Here is a 20,897-nt window from a genome sequence, read left to right as displayed (position 1 = left end):
AGCTGTCAATGTGTCCCTTACTTTCACTTTCTTTCCCCCGCCGGACTACGTCTCTGTCAGGTGTCTCGCTCCTGTTTCGCTCTCTCCCTCTGGACTGAAGCCTCTCCCGGGGGCTGTTCTTGATAATCCTGCCCCACCTCCGTTATCTTCTCCCTCCTTCTGTTTCTTGCCCCTCCTTGTGTTTCCATATTACTTTCTCACGCTCTCCTTGCAGCTCTCTCCATGTAGCTCGTGTCCCCCCTCTTGCTCCCCTGTAACTTTTATTTGTGCTGTCTGCCCTCACCCCCTCTCCAGTTCCCTTCTTGCAGCCCTCTCCCCTTCTTCAGATATGTCTTGCCCAGATCTGTGTCTTCGTCCCATTCCCCACCCTCCCCTCGCGTCCTCCCCTTCTGTCCCGCCCCCCTCCTCCCTTGCACCGCTTTCCCATCTCCCCACGCACCCTCCCCTCACCTGTCTCTTACCTGTCAGAGCACGGACCCCTCTCACTGCACCCCCACCTTCCTGCTGCTGAAGCCGCGACGCATCACATGATGTCCCTGGCTGCGCTCCCAGACCTGGAGCATGCGCACTGGAGCGCTGTCACCTGCTGTGGAGGCCAGCCTGGGAGGCTGCCCAGGGCTGCGCCGTCACTGGCTCCCTGTCCCTGCACGCAGACCGGAATTTCCCGACTCTTCCGGCACATGTAGTGTTGGCACAGCACCGGGATATTACAGGTTCTCCTGGGCAGGGCACCGAGCTGCCCTCGAGGCTCCTGGGCCAGGGTTGGATTGGGATTAGAAATCGGCCCGGGCAAACTAAAACAAGCATTTGCAATGCACTAGGTCTCGCATTTACGCGAGTTTGAGCTATTGCCATTGTAAATAACAATGCCTTGTATTTATGTTTAGGTTTTTAAACATAAATAGAAGGCATTGTCATTTACAATGCCAATAGCTTAACTCGTTCGGTGCTCATGACAGCTCCCGGCCGTCATGAGTCACAGTAGGCGTGTGCTCATGACGGCCGGGAGCCGTCCGAACGTTGCCGCTCCGCTCACGTGCGATTAATTCCCTACCTGTGCGGGCAAATTAATTAGTGGGCGGGGTTCGGACGGTTCCCGGCTGTCATGAGCACACGCCTACTGTGACTCATGACGGCCGGGAGCCGTCATGAGCACCGCGGCGCCACGGACACCCCTCTCCGCGGCAAAATTCGCGCAGCTATGAAAATCGCGCTGCGGCTAAGGGGTTAGACTCGCATAAATGTGACACCTATTGCATTGCAAATGTTTGTTTTAAGGAGGAAAAAACCAAAAGAAACCAAGAGCGGTGTCCCTGACGCAGGCTCTGAAGCAGGCATCGCGCTTATCAAAGTTTAATAAAAAGAAATGTAAAGTGAGCGTGGGTGTCGCTAAAGCGGACGCAGAGCTCAGCATACAATTTAGAGCACATAGCGCTGTTTGAGAAAATCGCTCGCCATTGTCCCCATCACTTTCAATAAACAAAATAGTGCTCACCCTCTTATTGTATTGTAAATGCACGTGTATAGCGCTTACTAACCCTGATGAGGCGTCTAAGTGCTTTTTCGGCGAGTAGCACGCTACTCGGGACCCATAGAGGATTAGTGTTGAATTAGAATAGTGAAACATGCAAGTAAATTTTAAGTGGTGGATAATGATAGGTTAGTCAGTTATTTGGATTCGGAAGGATAGCAGAAGGATAGAAGAGGAAAAAAGGTTTGTATTTATATAGCGCTTGCTAGCCCTGATGGGGTGTTGAAGCACGCTACTCCGGAAACCCATAAAGGATTAGTGGTGAATTAGTATGGTGAAATATAAGAGTAATTTGAGTGGTGGATATTAGTCAGTTATTTGGAGTGAGAAGGATAGCGGAGGGTTCGAAGGGGAAGAAAGCACCTGTTACCCTTGATGGGTGTTGAATCGTTTTTCTGGCGAGTAGCACGCTACTCCGGAACCCATATATTATTCATGGAACAGGCATACCGATAAAGGGTGGTTGACAAAACCAAAAAAAATAAAAAATGCAGACTGTGTAACAAGCCAAGTAAAAGGTCCAGTCCTTATGGGTGGTAACAAACTGAGACAAGGCGGTACCAAGGCGGGACTAATAAGCCGATATTTCAATCAGAAGACAGCATTTAGGGAGGACACTGACACAAGCCAATGACAAATATGGGTGGAGAGTGGGCGGGGCTTCCACTGCATATCCTAATACAGCATGCCTCGCAGAGCAAGCAGACCCTTCTCGAGACCCCACACCTTTTTCATTCCACTTGAAGCATGCCAAAAAATCGTAAATAAACACAAACTCAAGACCTCAGCAGGGTCCACAAGTACACCGGATTTAGAACAAGCTGCCACTTTAAATGTAACAAACCTGGACTACTATGCCCTCCTTCAATAATTGACTGAAAGAACACCTGCTTTTGAAACACCTCAGCTTCAAATAATGTTTCATATACACCTAGGCTAGTGACTACTCTCTCCCCTTCCTCAGAATGATTTTTGTGCTCTTTGCAATACCTCTGAAGTTAACAAAGAGGTGATGGATGGAATGAATTAATCTCAGGCACTGGTGATGACTTGGGGCTACATCCCAGTCCATTGTTCTTTTTCACACCATGCCACCCAGCAATAAGCAAATCAGTCTTGATCCTGCTCCACTAGGAACAGTCCAGTCTGAATTGCTAGAACTCGGTCCTCCCTGATCCGGAACTCAAGCAACCCAGGACTAGTTTCACCCTGATTGAGGCTCGTCAGTCAGGTGTATAGTCCATATTTACTCAACTTTCTACACTCCGCATTTCTTCATCTTTAATTTTACTTCACCTACATCCAGTGCTTAATTATTGAAAAAACAAAAGTGCAGGTTCCCAAAGTTTTAATTCGATGCAAGTCGCCGTTACTGTGGAACGCTAGGGTAGTCGAACACCAAAGCTGCCTACACTTGACTCCATGTCATGCCTCCTTCTCCCACTGCCCTGCGCTTCCTTTCTCTTTGCCCTACACTTGCACCTTGTTTTACATCCCTGTGTTCCCCATTTGTTATTGTTTTGCTTTCTTTCATGTCCTCTTGCTTTCACCCTTTTCTGCCTTCCGCTCTTTTCCTCTGGGGCGAAGACTGACCATGAAAAATAAATCCTGGTCCCCAACAAGTAATACTAGTTCTAACACCCACTGGCACAAATTAAGCACTACATAGATCTCATAATTGGTTTCTTACCCCTTTCACACCATACCCATCTTTATGCACCTATCTCTTGATACTGTTGGCTCCAGGAGGCCCCTGTGTTAATATGAACTCATGCCCCCCATCCCCAGGCCCCTGGTGCATAGTGCTGATTCAATAATGCCCATTCTGATATCCCCACAAACAAAGCCAATATATTGATTCTATATTTATTTATTGATTCTATAGCTATGTTAAGAGGCGCAAACCTGCTACCTGCAGCCTAAGCAGGAGCCCTACTCTTCACGGGGCCCGAAAACGTTAAAGGTGGGGCCATGTAAGCCCAAGGCGGCCAATTAATAATTGGAAGATAATGGGAGAATCAGGGCCCCCAAAACATTTGTTTTTGAGTTTTATGTAGCGGCAAACCGACCCAAAGGTATCAGAGCACTTTACATGAGCACCAGTTTCGTTACAGGTGGCAATTTGCGAAGAAGCACAGGATGTTGAGCATCTTAGCCGAGACCCGAACCCAGTTACCCAGCTCCGAGGGAGGCTATTCTAGCCGTTACTCCACATCCTCTCAATGTCCTATCTAGGGATTGCCCATTATTTTGCATCCTGTCACTCGATGCTCCATTGTCAATGGAAGACCCAGATAAAACTGTTCATTATTATATGACAACGGTCAACACCTCATCTTCCATCTAGACTATGGCTTCCATATGAAGTTGTATAGTCTCTGGCTGTGGTAACATGCTCTGATGACCATTGAACATGTTAAGGAAAATGTAAAGAAATAATAAAACCAATTAGCGCACTCCCTCTCCAGAATAGACTCATGGCACCTTGATGAGGTGTTATTACTTCACAGCCTGAATGAAACAGAGGGCTCAGTGGGAACTGGAGCCCCAGAAGACGCAATCAGGCGGAGTAAAACAATGATAACTTGACTTCCTTTAGCACCTACCAATTTTGTCCCAATAGTCTGGAGCTACTAAAATTATACGGCAGAGTTGAATACGTTATGTGGCATAATAAGGCACATTTTTGTTTCTATCACTTCATTCTTAAAGTCTTTATTTCAACATATACATCATAAAAGACAAATATATTAAAAGGGGCGTAAACATTCCATTATTTCATATCAATACATTGTAAATTAGGAGATTTGATTGCCAAGTCATTCCGTCCATTACAAAATAATTTAGCTTAAAAACATCCATAATAACATTGCTATTAAAAACGTTAAAAAGAATCCAAAATCAAATTACTTTTTGCATCACAGAATAGGTTATAACTATTACAATTATTGATGTTTTATTAAAACTCCAATCTTAGGGGGTCATTAGGATCGCGGACGGACATGAGTCCGTCCGCGACCCCAGAGTAGGAGGGAACGTCCGCATGGGCTGCGGCGTTCCCTCCGTGCAGATTAGGATGTGACCGCCAGGGTGGTGGTCACATCCTCTATCTTTAACATTGCGGCGGGTGCAGCTTCAAGCTGCACCCGTCGCAATATTAAAAATGCATGCACCGCATTTGCGTGCACAAAGCGGCAGGCACCGCGCGGTGCCTGCTGCTTTGTACACGCAAATGCGGGGGGGTACCATAGGTACCCCCCATGTGCACCCCACCCCCCCTTCACCCAGGGGGCCCGCAACGGGCCCCCGAAGTGAAGGTCCGTATGCTTTTCCACGGCGGAAAAGCATACATTTTACACCATCGTAATATGGCTGGCGGTGTCTGATAGACACCGCCAACCATGTTAGAGCTTTTCCGCCGCGGTTGTAAGCCAACCGCGGTGGAAAAGCGGCGGACTGAAACCAGGACCCACCAGCCATCCTACTGTGGCGGTGGGTCTTTGGTGGGTCCGCAGAGGATTTTCCGCATCCGCCGGGCCGGCGGTGGCTTCCGCCGGCCCGGAGGATGCGGAGAATCCTCCATCATAATGTGCCCCTTAGTGTCGGCTTAAGTTACGTGCACGAAAAACCCACATCCAATGTAAAAATTTGGCGTCAGCAATGGCCAAAGATTCAGTACAACCAGTTTTTAGTATCCTGAGGGCCTCGGAACCAGTGGTAATGCCCACCTGAAGACAGATAGGCTTTATCCACGTGTGCCTGGGAAACTTGTGCTCTGGGCACATAAACAGAATGTGTGCAATACTTTCCCGCTGAGTTGGACAGAACGGACAACTTGGGTTGTTATCAGCATGCCATTTTGCAACAAAGTAATTTACAGGAAGCGTTCCCACCCTAAATTGGTGGTTCAGTTTCCTGTCTCCTGGAAGCATAATACAATCGCAGTATCCTTCATAGGCAGCTTCATGTTTGAACTCCATGAAGTCTCTTGAGAGTGAAGGGCCTATACAATTACTTAACCTTCTCGTAGTAACCATTGTCCAATACAACTCTTTGAGAACCTTTCTCGGCGGGAAAGAGTTAGCAGTAGGGTTCTCCCACAAGGAACTCAAGCCCATGGCAGTATAAGCTGCCCTAGCCTCACTCATCCCGGGGATTTTGTGGGTACTATCAGCATCTCTAACTTTGAGGAATGCCCGGGCATACTGGTAGAGCTCTGGAGTTACCCACAGTCTCCTCCAGTAAGCAACTGGTCTACAGCGAGCTATATCCTCGATGCGACGGCATCCCAAATCATAATAAAGGGGCAATAATGGCGTCGAAGATGGAAGACAAGTTATACCCCTCAATAACTTGTTTTGGGCACTCGTTAGTGATGATAGATTACTAAACGCCCACCACTCTGCCCCATAAATAACAGGCGCGCTAATCTTGGAACCATACATTTTCAGCGCTGGGGCAATAGGTTGGGATGATGAGGAGTGAAGCTCCTTTATTAGAGCTCCTGTGAGTTGTGCATGTTTGGTAACCAGCTGGTTGATGTGGGGTTTCCAATCCAATTTTGAGCCCAGAGTAATACCAAGGTATGAGAAGACTTGGGTCTGCTCTAACAGAGCACCATTCATAACCACCCTCCCTCTTACAATCTTGTGCTTATGAAGCACCATAAACTTGGTTTTGCTCACATTGATGGAAAGACCATAATCCTTGCAGAATACCTCAAAACGCTCTATGGCTTTCTGAAGGCCTTGCTGGGTTTTTTAGATTAACAAGGTATCATCTGCAAACATTAGCAGAGGGATTAGTTTACCATCCAACTTGGGGGCATCAGTGGGATGGTTCTCAAAGTACTGAATCACCCTGGTAATGTAGATTGAAAAGAGGGTTGGTGCTAATACGCATCCTTGGCGTACCCCCCCGAGAGATAGGAAACCTATCTGTAACATTCCCATGCTGTCCCCATTATTTTGTCATTTGTACGCATGGCAATACTGTCTGGGCAAAGACTTTACCTCATTAATACCAGTTTAACAAACCAAATACATAAATAGGAACCAAAAGATGACTAGTTAACCCTGGGAATGGTCTTCCAAAGCGCGCCAACACATATCCCCACGTTTTTAGTAATTTTTGATCCGTTTGAACTAGAAGCATTTTTTTGTTAAAATCTGCAGATTATACAGCAGATAGGGGATTATGAAGTGTGGCTCACCGGTTAGAAGCGGCAGACCCTGAAGCAGAGGTCGGCCCGGGACCAGGGTTCAATTCCCGACGCGGCAGGGTCTTGGGTCAATGTCCGCGGACTCGATAATTCTCGCTGAGGTGCCTACGCTAACCATAGGTCCCACTCTGCAACTCTGGGCAATAGCTTGCTTAATCTCCACAACGGCCCTAGCAACGCCGGGGATGCCTGGCTTCACCTTGGGGTGCCCTCTCACAGGGAAAGCCAGGACGGGTTCCCCGGCGGTATACAGCGCCAGGACACCACGTAACGAGGTAACAGTGCGCTTTACAAGTATACATACATACATACATGTATCAGATGCGGTAAATCCCTAATTATGCAGAAAAAAAGCCACGGATGCAGATTCGCTTAGTTTGAGTGGTCCTGCCAATAGTTCAGTGCTAGATTTAATTTTTCTAGAGGGATTAGCAGCTACTTCGAAGCGCTTCAGTGTGCAGCACAATAAGGATAGTCGAGCAGGACCGGACTGTCCTCTGTGCCTAGGATGACTCGTAAAATGCTGCTTCAGTCTCACGTGAAATTCAGGCTGTTACCCTACTCGGCGATGCACATATTATCGGACTCGGGCAGATGAAACAATAAGCTGACCCCACACCATTCAACCCGGTGAACTGCATGTTGCTGCATACTGATGACTGCAGGGGGCGCCTTGGCCCACAGAGCAATATAAAAATAAAGTGTTTGTGTCAGGTGTACATATGCCTCTCTTACACATAAATGCACAGTAAAAAAGTCACTATAATGTTGATTGCTATTTTTTCTTAACACAATACGTTCTCTCTTAGAACATAATTCAGCAACCAATTATGGTTTACGATGCAGTGTATTCCGATTAACCCTGGGCTGGTAACTCCGCTCCGCCAGCGGAGTTTTTCGGAGATTTGCCTACTCCGCGCTCCGTGGCGAACGCGGAGTAGGCAAAAACTCTGCCTCCGTGGCAGAGTGAAGTTAGCCGCTCCCTCCCCTCTCCCAAAGTCTTTAAAAATGTCAGAGAAGCCACTTACCAGTTGTCTGCCACATTCCAAGCCTGGTCGCGTTCTCCTCCCTGCTCCTCGCGTCCGTCTGTAATTAAAAAGATACTACGCACATCAGACATACAACGCACGTCAGACATACAACATTTAAACTGAGCCTGGTGTCCCTAAAGCGGGCACCGCGCTCAGGATGCAAATATAAAAAAATTGTGCTGACACACTAGATAAAGTAGACGTGTATCAAGCCAAGTAAAAGGTCCAGTTGTTATGGGCAGTAACAATTGGAGGCAAGGGGGTACAAGGATGGACTAGGGTGACCAACTGGCATAGGTGCAAATTCAGGACGGTGAGTGTAAAAATTCAGGACAAAGGGTCAGAATTCAAGACAAAACTTCGGGACAAAAGGTAAGTTATACAGATACGTCAGAGGTGGTCGCGCAATAGTATATATGTAAGTAAATAGACAACCATCTAAGTACAAGACAAAATAGGTTTATATTAGGTTGAGACAATTGTGCACTTCACGGTTTTTCAGTATGGCTGCAGCTTGCTGCCTTCGACAATTCAAAATTTGCATCTCGCTCCAGCAGGTACATTAATCACCAGACAATGGTGAACCACACCTGAATATAAGTGAAGCCGCTTTAATTGTTGATTGAAAACTACTGGATATATAAGGAACTTTGCAGTGCCAGCCCCCAGTAACAAAACCGCTACCCCCCCTTTCCAGCCTCCCAGGGAAACACCCGATGCCCGGTCCGGCCAGTCCTGCCTTGCTATCACCCTTCAATGGTGCCCCTCATCTTCACTTAGACCGTCTCTCATGTGTATTTAATTTTTCTTATAGTGTTACTCATCCCAATTATGTAGGGCAGGGTGTCGGAGTGCGTTACATCACACACATTATATAGAGACAATGACTCATATTAACGTGAAAGTCAATGTATAGGAAATGCTACTTAATGGTGCTACAAGGTGTAATCATTCTTTTATCTATTATTCAGTCTTTCACCATTCATTCTGTACTTCCATCTGTGTGCCCATTTATATCCAAACATATTCAACCATTTGCAAACCTCTCCACCATATATCCTTCCATCCATCATTTCACTCATCCATCCCTCCATCCACCCTTTCACTCATCCATCCATTCTTCATCTACCCACCCTTTCACCCCGTCCATCCGTACAGTCATCCATCCACTCTTTCACCCATCCATCTATTCACTCATCCATCCAGCCATTTACCCTTTCACTCATCCAGCCATCCATTCACTTACTCATCCATCCACCCAGTCACTTATCCTTCCACCCATTCACCCTTTCAGTCATTCATCCTCCCTTTCTCTCTCCATCCCCCTTTCGCTTATCCATCCATCCATCCATCATCCACCCCTCCATCTACTCATCCATTCATTTATTTCATCCATTGATCCTATTACTCATCCATCCTTTCACTCATCCATCCATCCGTTCTCTCATCCATCCACCCTTTCACTTCTTCACTCATCTATTCATCCTTTTCTCCATCTACCCCTTTCACTCATTCATCCATACATTCACCATGTCACTTATCAATTCAATCCATCCATCCTTTCACTCATCTATCCACCCATTCACTTGCCCATCATCTAAGCTTTCACTCATCCATCCATCCTGTCATACACCCATACACCCTTTTACCCATCCATCTATCCTTCCACCCATACATCCCTCTATTGACCTTTTCCCTCATCCATACTTCCACTCATCCATCCATCCTTTCTTTTATCTATCCATTCACCCTTTCATTCATCCTTTCAGTCATCCATCCAGCCATTCCTTCACTTATTTATTCACCCACCTTTTCACATTATGAGCTGAGCCTTTGTCTACAGAGTTGCAGACAGAAGAGGCCCATGAAGAACTTCACCTTGCTGTAGTTCCTAAAGCAAGGGGTGGGGTGGGATGGGGGAGGATTCACTATGCCCCTGCACATAGGCAGTCTGAAAACGTGAAAGTCATGAGACATGCATGATGCACAGTGCCAGGATGTGAGGTGAATGTGACATGGTGTTGTTTCCAGGGCTTTAAGTGGTGTAAAAAAACTGGGGGGGTCTCTTCAAAGGGGGTGTTCGATGTAATTAAGGGCGTAGTTTAAAACACCTAGGCTAAAAATCAGCGCTAGCGTAGTGTTCCGCCCGACTTGTATTATGTTGTTTCTGTCATTGCATCCAGATATATAATACAGCAAGTATCATTACACCAACAAAAACCAGGACTATTGGCTTTGTCAATGGTTCTTAGTTGCTTAAAATAAAAAAAAAAGCAGCAACCATGGCTTTGTTGGATATAATATTGAAAATACTTCAGTTAAAAAATGATGAGACAGTGAAAGAACGATAACCCGTTCTTTTTAACTTATTTTACAGGCTTCTTTATATAAACTGTTTTCTTACGTCGCTAAAGTTGCAGCATTAGCGGTTTGCCTTTTATTTTACAGAACGCCCTGCTGTACACCGAGGCAGGAGGAGGCCACCACATGATTTACCAGCCCAGACTGCCCCATTGACATTCTGTATGTGGCAATCATCAGCCCCATACAGAATGACAATGGGCTGGGGCGGCTGCTCTTTTGCTCAAGGAGGAGCGCGAGGCGCCCCATCAGGAAGGTGAGGCCTCTCACAGGGGAGCAGTGCTGCTCCCTGTGATGGCCAAAATAACGGACAAAAGGCGTCCGTAAAAGGTTTCCTCACGGACAACGGACGTGAGGTCCAAATGACGGACTGTCCGTGAAATTTACGGACGGTTGGTCACCCTAGGATGGACTAACAAGTCTCATAATGAATCGGAAGCCAGCCTTTATGAAAGACAATGACGCAAAGCCAATGACAAATATGTACGGAGAGTGGGCGGGGCTGCTAGTGTATACCCTGTTACAACATGCCTTGCAGAGCGAGCAGTGGATGTTCGTTGCCGCCAGGCTTGACCTAAAAAAGTGGCCCACATTTGCATATTGCCTTTCCGCAAAACACTGGTTTGGCGAAGTTTTATAAACACCTGAAAACAAGTGAGGCCACTTCTGCTCAGGCCCCTGCCCCGCTTAGTATGCACACAGTAACTGGCCAGCCCAACTAGAGACAGGGAGTGAAACCTCTGCCCGTTGATTAAATGGAGGTAAGGGACGCCCATCTGCCTTCAGAAAAGCCACTCAGGGCCCCACTGGGCCGCAGGCCACATCTGAACACACCAGCACAAATCGGCCCCCCAGGCCGCCAAAAAAGGAGCCCACAACTGGAACATCGATACCGGCCCCTTGGCCATTGCCCTAGTGCCTGCCTTACCAATCTGACTCATTCCTGGACACAGTAGAGGTGTCTCTTTTAGTACTCCTGGCATTCTCGGGTGTTGGCATAACACCAGGCTGTTCCCGAACCTCCTCGGCATAACACCCAGCTGAGCTGTGCTTAAGGCTTTGGCACATTCTGGTGTTTGCACAGCACAGAGCTGTCCCCGAGCCGTCAAGGCACGACAACGACCTTCCTCTGAGCCTTCTGGGCACCACAACGTCCTGCCCTGAGCCTAATGGGCACGGCACCAAGCTGCCGTTGAGCCTCCTGGGCACAGCAGAGGGTTGCCCCTGAGTACTCCTAGCAAAATGTTCATCAGCCTCATGGGAACAGCACTGAGCTGTGCTTTAGGCTTCTGGTAACCCTCCAATGGCTTCCTATTGAAGCACGGGCCCAATTCCAAACCGCCTGCATAACCCGCAGAGAGCTGCTCTTCTCTTCACCCTCCTATAAACGTGAGAAACTGAATATCTCTGGAGCAAATAGGGGTTTCAGAAATGCCCAATCCCTGCTCCTGGAACCCCCTCCCACCTTCAGTCGAGAGCGGTATTTGAGCCAATTATTCCCTGGTAGTGCCACACGAACCTGGAACTCCTTACCTCCCTCCCTTCACCTAACAACCTGCATAGCCACCTTCAAAAAGGACCTCAAGCTCCTCCTATTTGACAGATACCTGAGTTAATCTCCCTCGACCAGACCTAAGCACTCTATCCAGGAGACAAACTACCTTCATTATGTCCCCACCATCTCAATCAATGTTTGAACCATGTACATCTCTTGTCCAATGGCTGCATTTGAGACCAACAACAAAACCACTGTGTTGTATTAATAATTATTTGTCTGACATTGAATTTTATCAATTTGTGTGTATTAATTTTTATAGATTGTTGTTTGTATCATTTCATGCCCCATAATACTTGATATATATTGTTACCATTCCCATGATTGTTTATCACTTTGGTTTTAATTTTGTATGTATGTTTTTTATAATAAATGATAAATAACTGTTTATTTACCTTGTTATTATCTGCTCAGTACACTGTAGCGTATGTTATCTGTTGTGTTGCTTGGCCTGCCATTCTGCAGGCCCTCCAGTTGCCTAGGAACCTGTTATTTTTGAAATATTCTTGCCCTGTCCTAGGAACTCTCATCTAGCCACAGGGGGTCCCCCTTTTTTATACTTCTGCATTTGTCCTGGTCACAGCTGCCAAAGCGATATGCCTCAACGTAATTATTGTAACTGTAACTTGTTGTACCCTTGTATCATGCTACTGCTGTAAAGTGCTCTGATGCCTTCGGGCCATGTCCGCGCTTTATAAAATTGCAAAAATAAAATAAATAAAAATTGCACCAAGCTTTCCCTCAGTCACCGGACAATCTTCCTCCCTCTCTCTCTTCTTGCGCCTCCTAGGCGCCGCTACGGAATCTCCCTGGGACACCTGGCACTCTCAGGTATTGGCATATCCACAGGCTGGGCTTAAGGCTCCCTGCACTCTCTAGTGTGGGAAAAGCACTTGGCTCTTCCCGGGACTTCTGATACTCTCAAGTATTGGCACAGCACCAGGTTGTCCTTGGGGTTCCCTGCACTCTTAGGTGTTGGCGCAGAAGTAGGCTCGAGCCAAGCCTCGTAGACGTTATACAGTACTCTCTTTTACTTCCTCACAGCGGTGACGTGCGCTCCTGAGTCTTACTTCCTTGGAACTCTGAGCAGTGTCTGTCTGGCATTGCTCATTAGTGGAGAAGTGTGGCTCAATGGTTAGAGTGGCAGACCCTGATGCAGAAGTATAGCCCGGGACCAGGGTTCAATTGCCGCCTCGGCGGGTCTTGGGCTAAATTTCCTTGGACCTGATAATTCTCGCCACGGTGCCTATTCCAATCATGGAGTCCCACTCTGCAACTCTGGGCAATAGCTTGCTTAATCCCCACAACGCTAAGGATGCCTGGCCTCCACCTTGGGGGTGCCCAGGAGTGGACACCTCACAGGGAAAGCCAGGATGGGTTCCACAGCGGTATTCGTACAAGCGCCTTGAGACCCTTGCGGGTGAGTAGTGCGCTATACAAGTATCAATTTACATTTACATTTTTACATTACTTCAAATCTTCCACGGGAGGAGACACCTCCAATGCAGTTTGGTTTAGCATCCTTTCTGCTGGATCAGTGACAGAATATCGGAAACACAAATATCCTGTGGACAGAATATGTTGCCAAAAATATCGAGGACAATAATATCAATTAAGTCAATGCAAATAGGCAGGTAGATAGATGTTAAATTGGTATTAATAAAGCGAAAACTTTCAGTTACCCTGCGTAAAAATGATAAAATGAGGCAACACTTATCACAAAATGTGCCACATAACGCTGCATAATTTGTTTTTTCTTGACGCATAATTTAGTCAACACTGCTGTATAATTTGGTCCTCCTCTGCCGCATAGTTCCAATGGCCCTGGCTGGTAGTCAACCAAGAGGCTAGTAAATTGTCATGTGAACCCCGCTTAGATTTTTATAACATATGGAGCAACATTAAAGCGTATTAAAACATATAAAAGTGAAGTTTTTCTAAAGGGCACATCCTAAATTGAGGCTTTTTTTTAAGGTACTCTTCAAAGAGACAATAGAAGACATGGAGGCACAGTGAATTAAGGCAATTGCCCAGGGTAAAACTGCTTTTTTCTGACAGGTAAACTGCGCTTGAAACCAGGTTTCCTGGTTTTACATGTACAATTTATCCACTAAATGAAGGGGAAGTAGCTTTGTAACTGAGGTGGCGCGAGTGGCAGAATCCACAAGAAGTCTTGACCCAAAGTTCCAAGAGGATGTTTTCCAGAGCCAGAGCTCAGCATCTGGGTCTGGCCTTCAATGACTCTTCTACCTCTAGAAAAGTAACTGTTGGCATTTCCAAAAGGCTGACATTTTGTTGTAGGATCAGCTTCGATAACCATCATTCAAATTACACCCGAATACTCAATTGACAACTATCAAGGATAAGGTGAATTACTTAGTGTCCAGGGATACATTATCCTGCAATCACATAGCTCCCACTACCCTCGCACAGGTTCTCTAGTCATCCTCTGGTCACACAGACTCACCTTTTACTCTACCCATTAACTCACAAGAGCACATTGGTCACAGAGTTCCCACACGGGCACACCGCTCATACAGAGTTCCCATACGGGCACACCGCTCACCCAGAGTTCCCATACGGTCACACCGCTCACCCAGAGTTCCCATACGGGCACACCGCTCACCCTGCACTCACACCTCTTACCCTGCTCTTCCTTTCTACACTCACACTGCTCACCCTGCACTTACACTACTCACCGTCTCTCAGCACTTCCAGACCACACCTGTGGTACAGCACACATTAAACTACTGAACACTTTTGAACATGCACAGATGTCTACACATGCAGTCACAGAATATCTGTCATTTCCGCAGTACTAGATGCTTATTCAGTTTCATCCGTAACTACAGGTGCAATGCAAGAGGGGAGAGTGTACCAAGACTGTGCGAGAGTATGGGAAAGGAGATTGCATTAGAGCTGTGGGGGCTGTTGTAGGAGCTGAGATCAGCCTTAGGCTGAAGGGATCAGCCAGGAGGGAGTATTGAAAGCAGGCAGTCATAACCGGCTAAGGATGAAGCACTGCAACAGTGGCTGTGATCTGGTGTGGGCGGTGAGAGGCCCTGTAGGCTAAGGGTGTGGTGTAAGTGAGGGCAGGTCAAGAGGTACATGTTAGACCTGCCCTGAGCCCCATTGACCTTCATAACAGCCACTGTGAAGAATGGTGGGGGCGAGAGATCACCTGTGGCAGAAATGCTGTTTTTGCTGCTTCTTAAGCTACGATGTAGAGTGTAGACAAACATCTGGGCCCTGTTGGCCTGCATAGCAATAGCGCTCTGCAGGGGCTGGTATCGGAGGGTAGGGCGTACTGAGGCTACAGCTGCTGTATGAGATGGGAGCAGTCTGTGGAGTGGCCAGTGAAGTTAAGGAGAGTGAAGTGTATGTTGCTGTAGGAGGAGAGACTGGGTTGTGGCTATTATGATGCAGGACCACAAGCTAAGGCTGCAGTGAGCAGCACTTCTGGAGTGCTTGGAAGGTTGGGCAAAACAAACCATTTCATTTTGAATGTAACTAATGCAAATGGAGAAGAAAAAGCAAACTGGCTCAGATGCCTCTGTGTCATTACACTGGAAATAGCATCCATTTTGGATGGGAGGGATCTCTTGGTGGAAAGCTCTATTCACCAATACTTCTACCAGTTACATCGCTGTTAGCTTTGAAGTGGTTTTTAAAATTGCATTCGTTTTATTAAAAAAATCTATGTTTTCATTCTTTTCCTTCAATGTTTTTAGTACCTCTTCCACCATTTCTACCTTAACCCATTGTGCCCTTGACTCCCATTGAAAACATACTATTAAGTGAATGATACTGACTGTGAGAAGCTCGCCTGGTATATGATGTTGACTATGTAAGTGGGCACCTTGCACCAGTCCAGACAACCCTTATGGTGATTTAAGAGGTCTCAGACCGCCTTAGAAAGCTATCCAAGTGGTAGCTGTGGAGAGCAGCCTTCAGGCTTAGTCTTGGAGTATAAAGCAGCTTGTATTTTCACAATGTAATCTTATAGTATAGATTATAGTTATAAAAGGTATGTATTTATTATATAACACTATCTGGTACATTACAGTATCTCCCACACGGAGATAGACACAAAGCACAAAATACTTTAGCAAAGAAATCACAGTAAATAGCACTAATACAGAGTGGGCCCTGGGGTGGGACCAAACCATATACTAAGAAAGTGGTATAAAAGAACCACAACTCGAGTCAGGACAATGTTGAGAGGACATAGAATTGCTGGGACCCCAAGGAACTACCCGAGGTGAGTAGATAGAGACCCCACAGAGATTGTGTGTAGAGTGTGTGAACACGACCGCGTGCTCCGTACAGGTCTATGTGCAAGTCGTGGTTGGAATTTTAAAGATTAGGGACCCTTCCCAGTGGACCCTGAAGAAACCCAGTGGAAGACAGAAGCTTGGAGAGCCAACTCACCCATGGATACCAAGGTACCCTAGTTACCTATCCAAGGGAAGCCGGGTGCATAGGTGTCAAGTGGTGTTGTAAACCACTGTCAAACCCAATGAAGGACTTCAGGAAAGTGCCGCTGCTGGAAGAGGAGAAAGTGTCCGTGGGAATCCAAACGTGGATTCTTGAAGAAGAGTACCTGAAAGCAGAGGGGACAGAATCTATATCACTCAGGAGTGACCAGGAGACTTGGAAGACGAATGCCCTCTGATGTTGGGTGCTTCCGGAAGGATGACGGTGACCTTGACTCTGCAGCTGCGGGGACCAGGCGACTCTGAGGATGACCAGGATCCGGATACGAGCTGTCCCACAAAGGGTATCCAGTGCTGAGGGGTCGGTGTCCGGCAGGAGCACAGACAAACCTTGGCAAATGCAACCCACACAGGATGTCAAGAAGGTGCACGGTTGGGACCAGCAAGGTCCAGGAGACTCACCACAAGCAGGAGAGTCAGGGTAGGCCCGAGCAATCAGGGGAGCCCGAGGAAAACAACAGTGACCATGATATGGACCCCAAGCGGCTCACCAAAAGAGGCAGGCCACAATATACACAATGCGGTGTTGGGAACATTAAGGGGACCCTCCCACGGCAGGGCCTGGACAGAGGGGAGGTTACTCCCATGTCCTTTGTCCAGTTTCACACCAGAGCAGAAGCCAACGGCTCCCAGGACTGGTTTGAACTCGGCTATGCACAGGGACACCAAATGTGCCCCTCATGCAAACTTTCAGGTGCTGGCAAGCGCACCCACCCATCCCTAATACACTAAAACCTGTCTGGGAGGTGGTCACACCTCCCTGTGACAGGATGCCTATTGTTCTGCTTTCCCCTGCTTGAGCTTGGCTCAGCAGCAGGAGGGCAGAAATGTGTCTCTGGTCCGCAGCAACAATTTTGTGCTGTTCGGGACTAGAAGGCTGGTACTGTGAACACTGAGAGCCTAACGGAGCCCAGTTCCAGTGCTTGGAATCCTACCCCCACACCGTTTATGATGTGGGGGTATGATTCCAACATGTTTGGTACCAAAAACGGTAGGATTCGTTAGAGCCGTTTACGAGCTGGTCATCGCGTAAGTATGCGGTGCCCCTCTATATAATATATTGCTGTCTCACTGACAACCCGGGAGAATGGACTCCGTTGGCTGCAGGTGTGTCCGTTTTATGCAGGGGCACCCTCTCACTTAGAACCAAGCACACTGCCCTCAGGATTGTAAAAGTTAAACAAAAATGGGGCGACCCTGTGTCCCTCAGAACCTGGGTATGTACACATATACAAAAATTGGTTCTGTCGGGTATTAACAGTTCATTTCATGTAAGTACGCTTAGTGTCACCTATATTATTCTGTATTCTTTCACTATTCGTATCTTAGCTGTCTAAGCCTTTGGAACAGAAAGCAAAAATGGACTCAAAATGCTGTTTACCTTCTCTTTTATATAAATTCAATCATTCATATATATTTTTTACATTTGCAAGTGATAGGTGATATTTGTGCTCAGTGCAGATGTTTGTCGGGCACAATCCATACAGAGTGGTTAAGATATATACAACGGAGAAGAGGCCAGATCAAAGGGAAAAACAATGACTCCTGCTCAAAATTAATTAATTATTAGTCCGCAGAGCATTGGTTAATCTGGACCTTGAGGGGTCGTCGACGTTTCAACCCAAACTATGCCCCCCTAGGTAGTCAAGGGGGGGTCTTCATCAGGACAGAGCGGGGCTAGGGGAATGACAGCCCACACGAAACCAGAGTGAATCCTGGTTAAACATTCACCATGTGGCGCCTGGTGGTGGAATCAGAATGGGCCCAGGCGATGTCTATGTAAGTCAGTAGAATCACAACGCAAGAGAAGATTCAGTATGGGGGGCAAAAACAGGCATCCGTCCTGTTTACACGCAGCCGTCTGTAATCTCTGCATTGTGAAGGCCTGCTATAGGGGTGACTTACAGCTTTTAAGTGCAGTGACCCTTGAATATAGTAAACCTAGCCTGGCTGATGAGGGGTGATGCCCTGAAATCGGTCCCAGGATGCTTGTTTCCAGTCCAGGTAGGACCTGGCCTGGCAGTTCGGGGTTGGACTGTTCCCATGGGGAACTGGGTCAAGACTGATTTGCATATGGCTGGGTCTGAACTGGAATGGCATGGGGAGCCATACTGGAGTGAATGTTTGACATTGTGCAGCATTCTGTCCATCAATTGTTCTTTTTGTACACGGTTCAGTACAGTCTTCTAGATACAGTCACACCACAATGCAAGTCCACAATGCATTTCTCTTTGTGTTTCAGCATCACGTTTCCGATTTCACCAGCTTCTAGGCTGAGATGGCATGGTTGCGGGAATGGCCCTTAGTCTGGGTAGGCCGCAGCAGGATGAGGTAGCCAGAGTTGCAACCGTGAATCCTTCAGTGAATGCAGTTAATGGAAGTCACTGAGGGCTCATGTCAGGCATCAGAGCTGCTTCTGGGTCACTGGGCAGCAGATGGGCCACTGCGTATACGGGGGGTCACAACAGCACGCTAGCAGCCACGGAATGTACTTTGTAAATAATGCAGTGGTGACCATCATGTGCACAAGTCCTGGCTATGATGGTGACATCAAACATGGACATAATTTTTGACTTCTGTGGTGACATCATCCACAGGAACAGCTCTGGGTTTTGGTCTACATCCATCATAGGCACAGCTCTTGATTAACCCCTTCAGTGCTAATGACAAGGGTAACTCGTCATGGAGTTTCCATTGATTTCAATGGAAATTACATGAAGAAGAGCAAATACCCTTAGCATCCAAGTGGTTAAACAGCAAGGTTAACCATGGTTGTTCCTATTGCAAGGCCAGCTGCCTGCCCGTCGTTCCCTCTTGGAACTGCCCTTCTAGAGTTACTGCGTTCATTCTCTTCGGACTCGCAGATCGCTTTCTGCAGTCATATTTCTCCTGGTAGACCCTCCAAGCTAGAGTCTGGCAGTTTCTGCCACTACCTGGACCTGGACTCCCGTGACTTGACTGGATCTTTCACTTTCTCAGCAGGCAGGCTGGCTGCTGAGATAGGGGTACACCTCTTCCTGCAAATAAAGACTGCAGTTGATGTACCCTCTCCTCCGGGAAATTGGCTGTCACACAGACACCAGTTTTGATTGTTGTACAGCAGTCCCCTAAGTATGCTGAGGAAGACTCCCTTCCTTGGGGAAAGGACTTGGAACTGGAGCAACAAATATTTAAGTAGCTCCCACTTTTATGTAGTCAAAGGAAATAAGGAATGTGGATTCTTTGTCTGGAATCTGAAAAAAGTGTTTGGGTGGTTTTTCTGTCAAGTGTCCTCTCTAGGCTATTCTCCAGACAGAGCCGGTGTGTCGAGTGGTGCTCTTTACAGCAGGGTAAACTCCAGCCTGGAATACTCACAACAGAGGTCCCAAGAGGCGTGAAGACTCTGTACCTGGCTTTTCACCAGTCACACTGAACAGTGATCAGGATGAAGACAAAGGGCTGGTTTCACCTAAAATATCTCTCTCACTCTGAACCACAAAGATGAGAGACCTACCCTAATCAACTACCAAATTACAGTACCACAGGAAAACTAATCAGCAGCTCCAACTAGCAGGAGCTGCTTAAGGGAATTTTAAAGGAGCCTTGTCACCTCCCTCCATTTTCAGGAATGACAGCAATACTCTTCCACTGTCTCTGAAAACAATCTCACCTATATCATGTGCACAGGAAAAGGCTTGGGGCTTCCAAAATGGGCCTCCATTACTCTGGCTCACACATGCACATGTTGAATGTATTACACAACCCAAAAAAAACAGAATCCACTCGGATGTTAGTACTAGGATCAAGGTTACACATTGGTGCAGACTTTACACAAGTGGGGGCAGCTACACAGAAAGAAGGTCTGATCATGACTGGATTCACAAAACATGGTATGCTGCCTCCACCGCTATACATGCTAAATCCATGACAGAGGTGGTCATCACTGTCAGCAAAATGAGAGCACAATTGGTGCACCCCTTCAGGTTACAGGACAGTTCCAGGACTTTGTGTGAGGGACAGGCAAAGGCCTCTGCACTGGTTGTATTAACATGAGCCGTGAGCCAAAATCAAAACCTCAGATATAAGTGAGTCACAGTCAAACACTCAGAACATCGCACACCCCGCAGGGAACATTCTCAGGATTTTCCTAAATTAATATGGCTTATCTTATGGTCTTTTCACTGCATATTTGTTTACTTGACTCCTATAAATATGCTATTTTGTGGATACTAAACAAGTGCATATTTGTGTCTCAATGTATAATCAGTCTTAGACCCGGCTTCCTGGGCACCAGGGCACTCAGGAGTTACTGCACTCCAATCGCATCAACTGGAGTGTTCCCCACTGGCGTCCTAGGGCCTCAGTACTAGTGGACCCAAAACTGGATATCCAAGTACTTCTCTCCAGCACTTGACTCTCGCAGGGTAGCGAGACAGAGCAGTCCAAGGCTTACTCAAGGAGGTGAGGTGGGGTTAGACATTCAGACTACAGTGCGCACCCTACTACCAGCTGATAAAATCAATGTCCAGTCAGTGCTTTACTTTTTATAAAAGAAAAGTACTTTAATACACACAAGAGAATTATATTACACATAAAACTAGGATAAACAGTGAAAACCAGAGGCCCCACACCCCTCTGGGCCAAATTTCTGACTCTAATAAGTATTATAGCATCTAGACTTCAAGCTCTATAAAAACACAGTTAACATGAAGACACACAAATT

General features: G+C 46.9%; 1 protein-coding gene across 3 annotated transcripts in view; it reads right to left on the bottom strand.

Moving 5' to 3' along the window:
* LOC144756276 (transmembrane protein 268-like) overlaps positions 1-590 on the bottom strand; it is a 112,772-nt gene extending 112,182 nt beyond the window's left edge. Inside the window, exon 1 of one of the 3 annotated variants that reach the window (XM_078645934.1) lies at positions 462-590. The gene's annotated coding sequence lies outside the window, so the exon portion shown is untranslated. Of the gene's footprint in view, positions 1-21; positions 97-461 lie in introns of those variants that run through there. The other 2 variants (XM_078645936.1, XM_078645935.1) reach the window with 2 other exon arrangements.
* Positions 591-20,897: the final 20,307 nt, after the last annotated feature.

The sequence above is a fragment of the Lissotriton helveticus genome, chromosome 5_1, assembly GCF_964261635.1.
Source record: "Lissotriton helveticus chromosome 5_1, aLisHel1.1, whole genome shotgun sequence".
Classification (NCBI taxonomy): Eukaryota; Metazoa; Chordata; class Amphibia; order Caudata; family Salamandridae; genus Lissotriton; species Lissotriton helveticus.
This window is presented reverse-complemented; position numbering and strand designations above follow the sequence as displayed.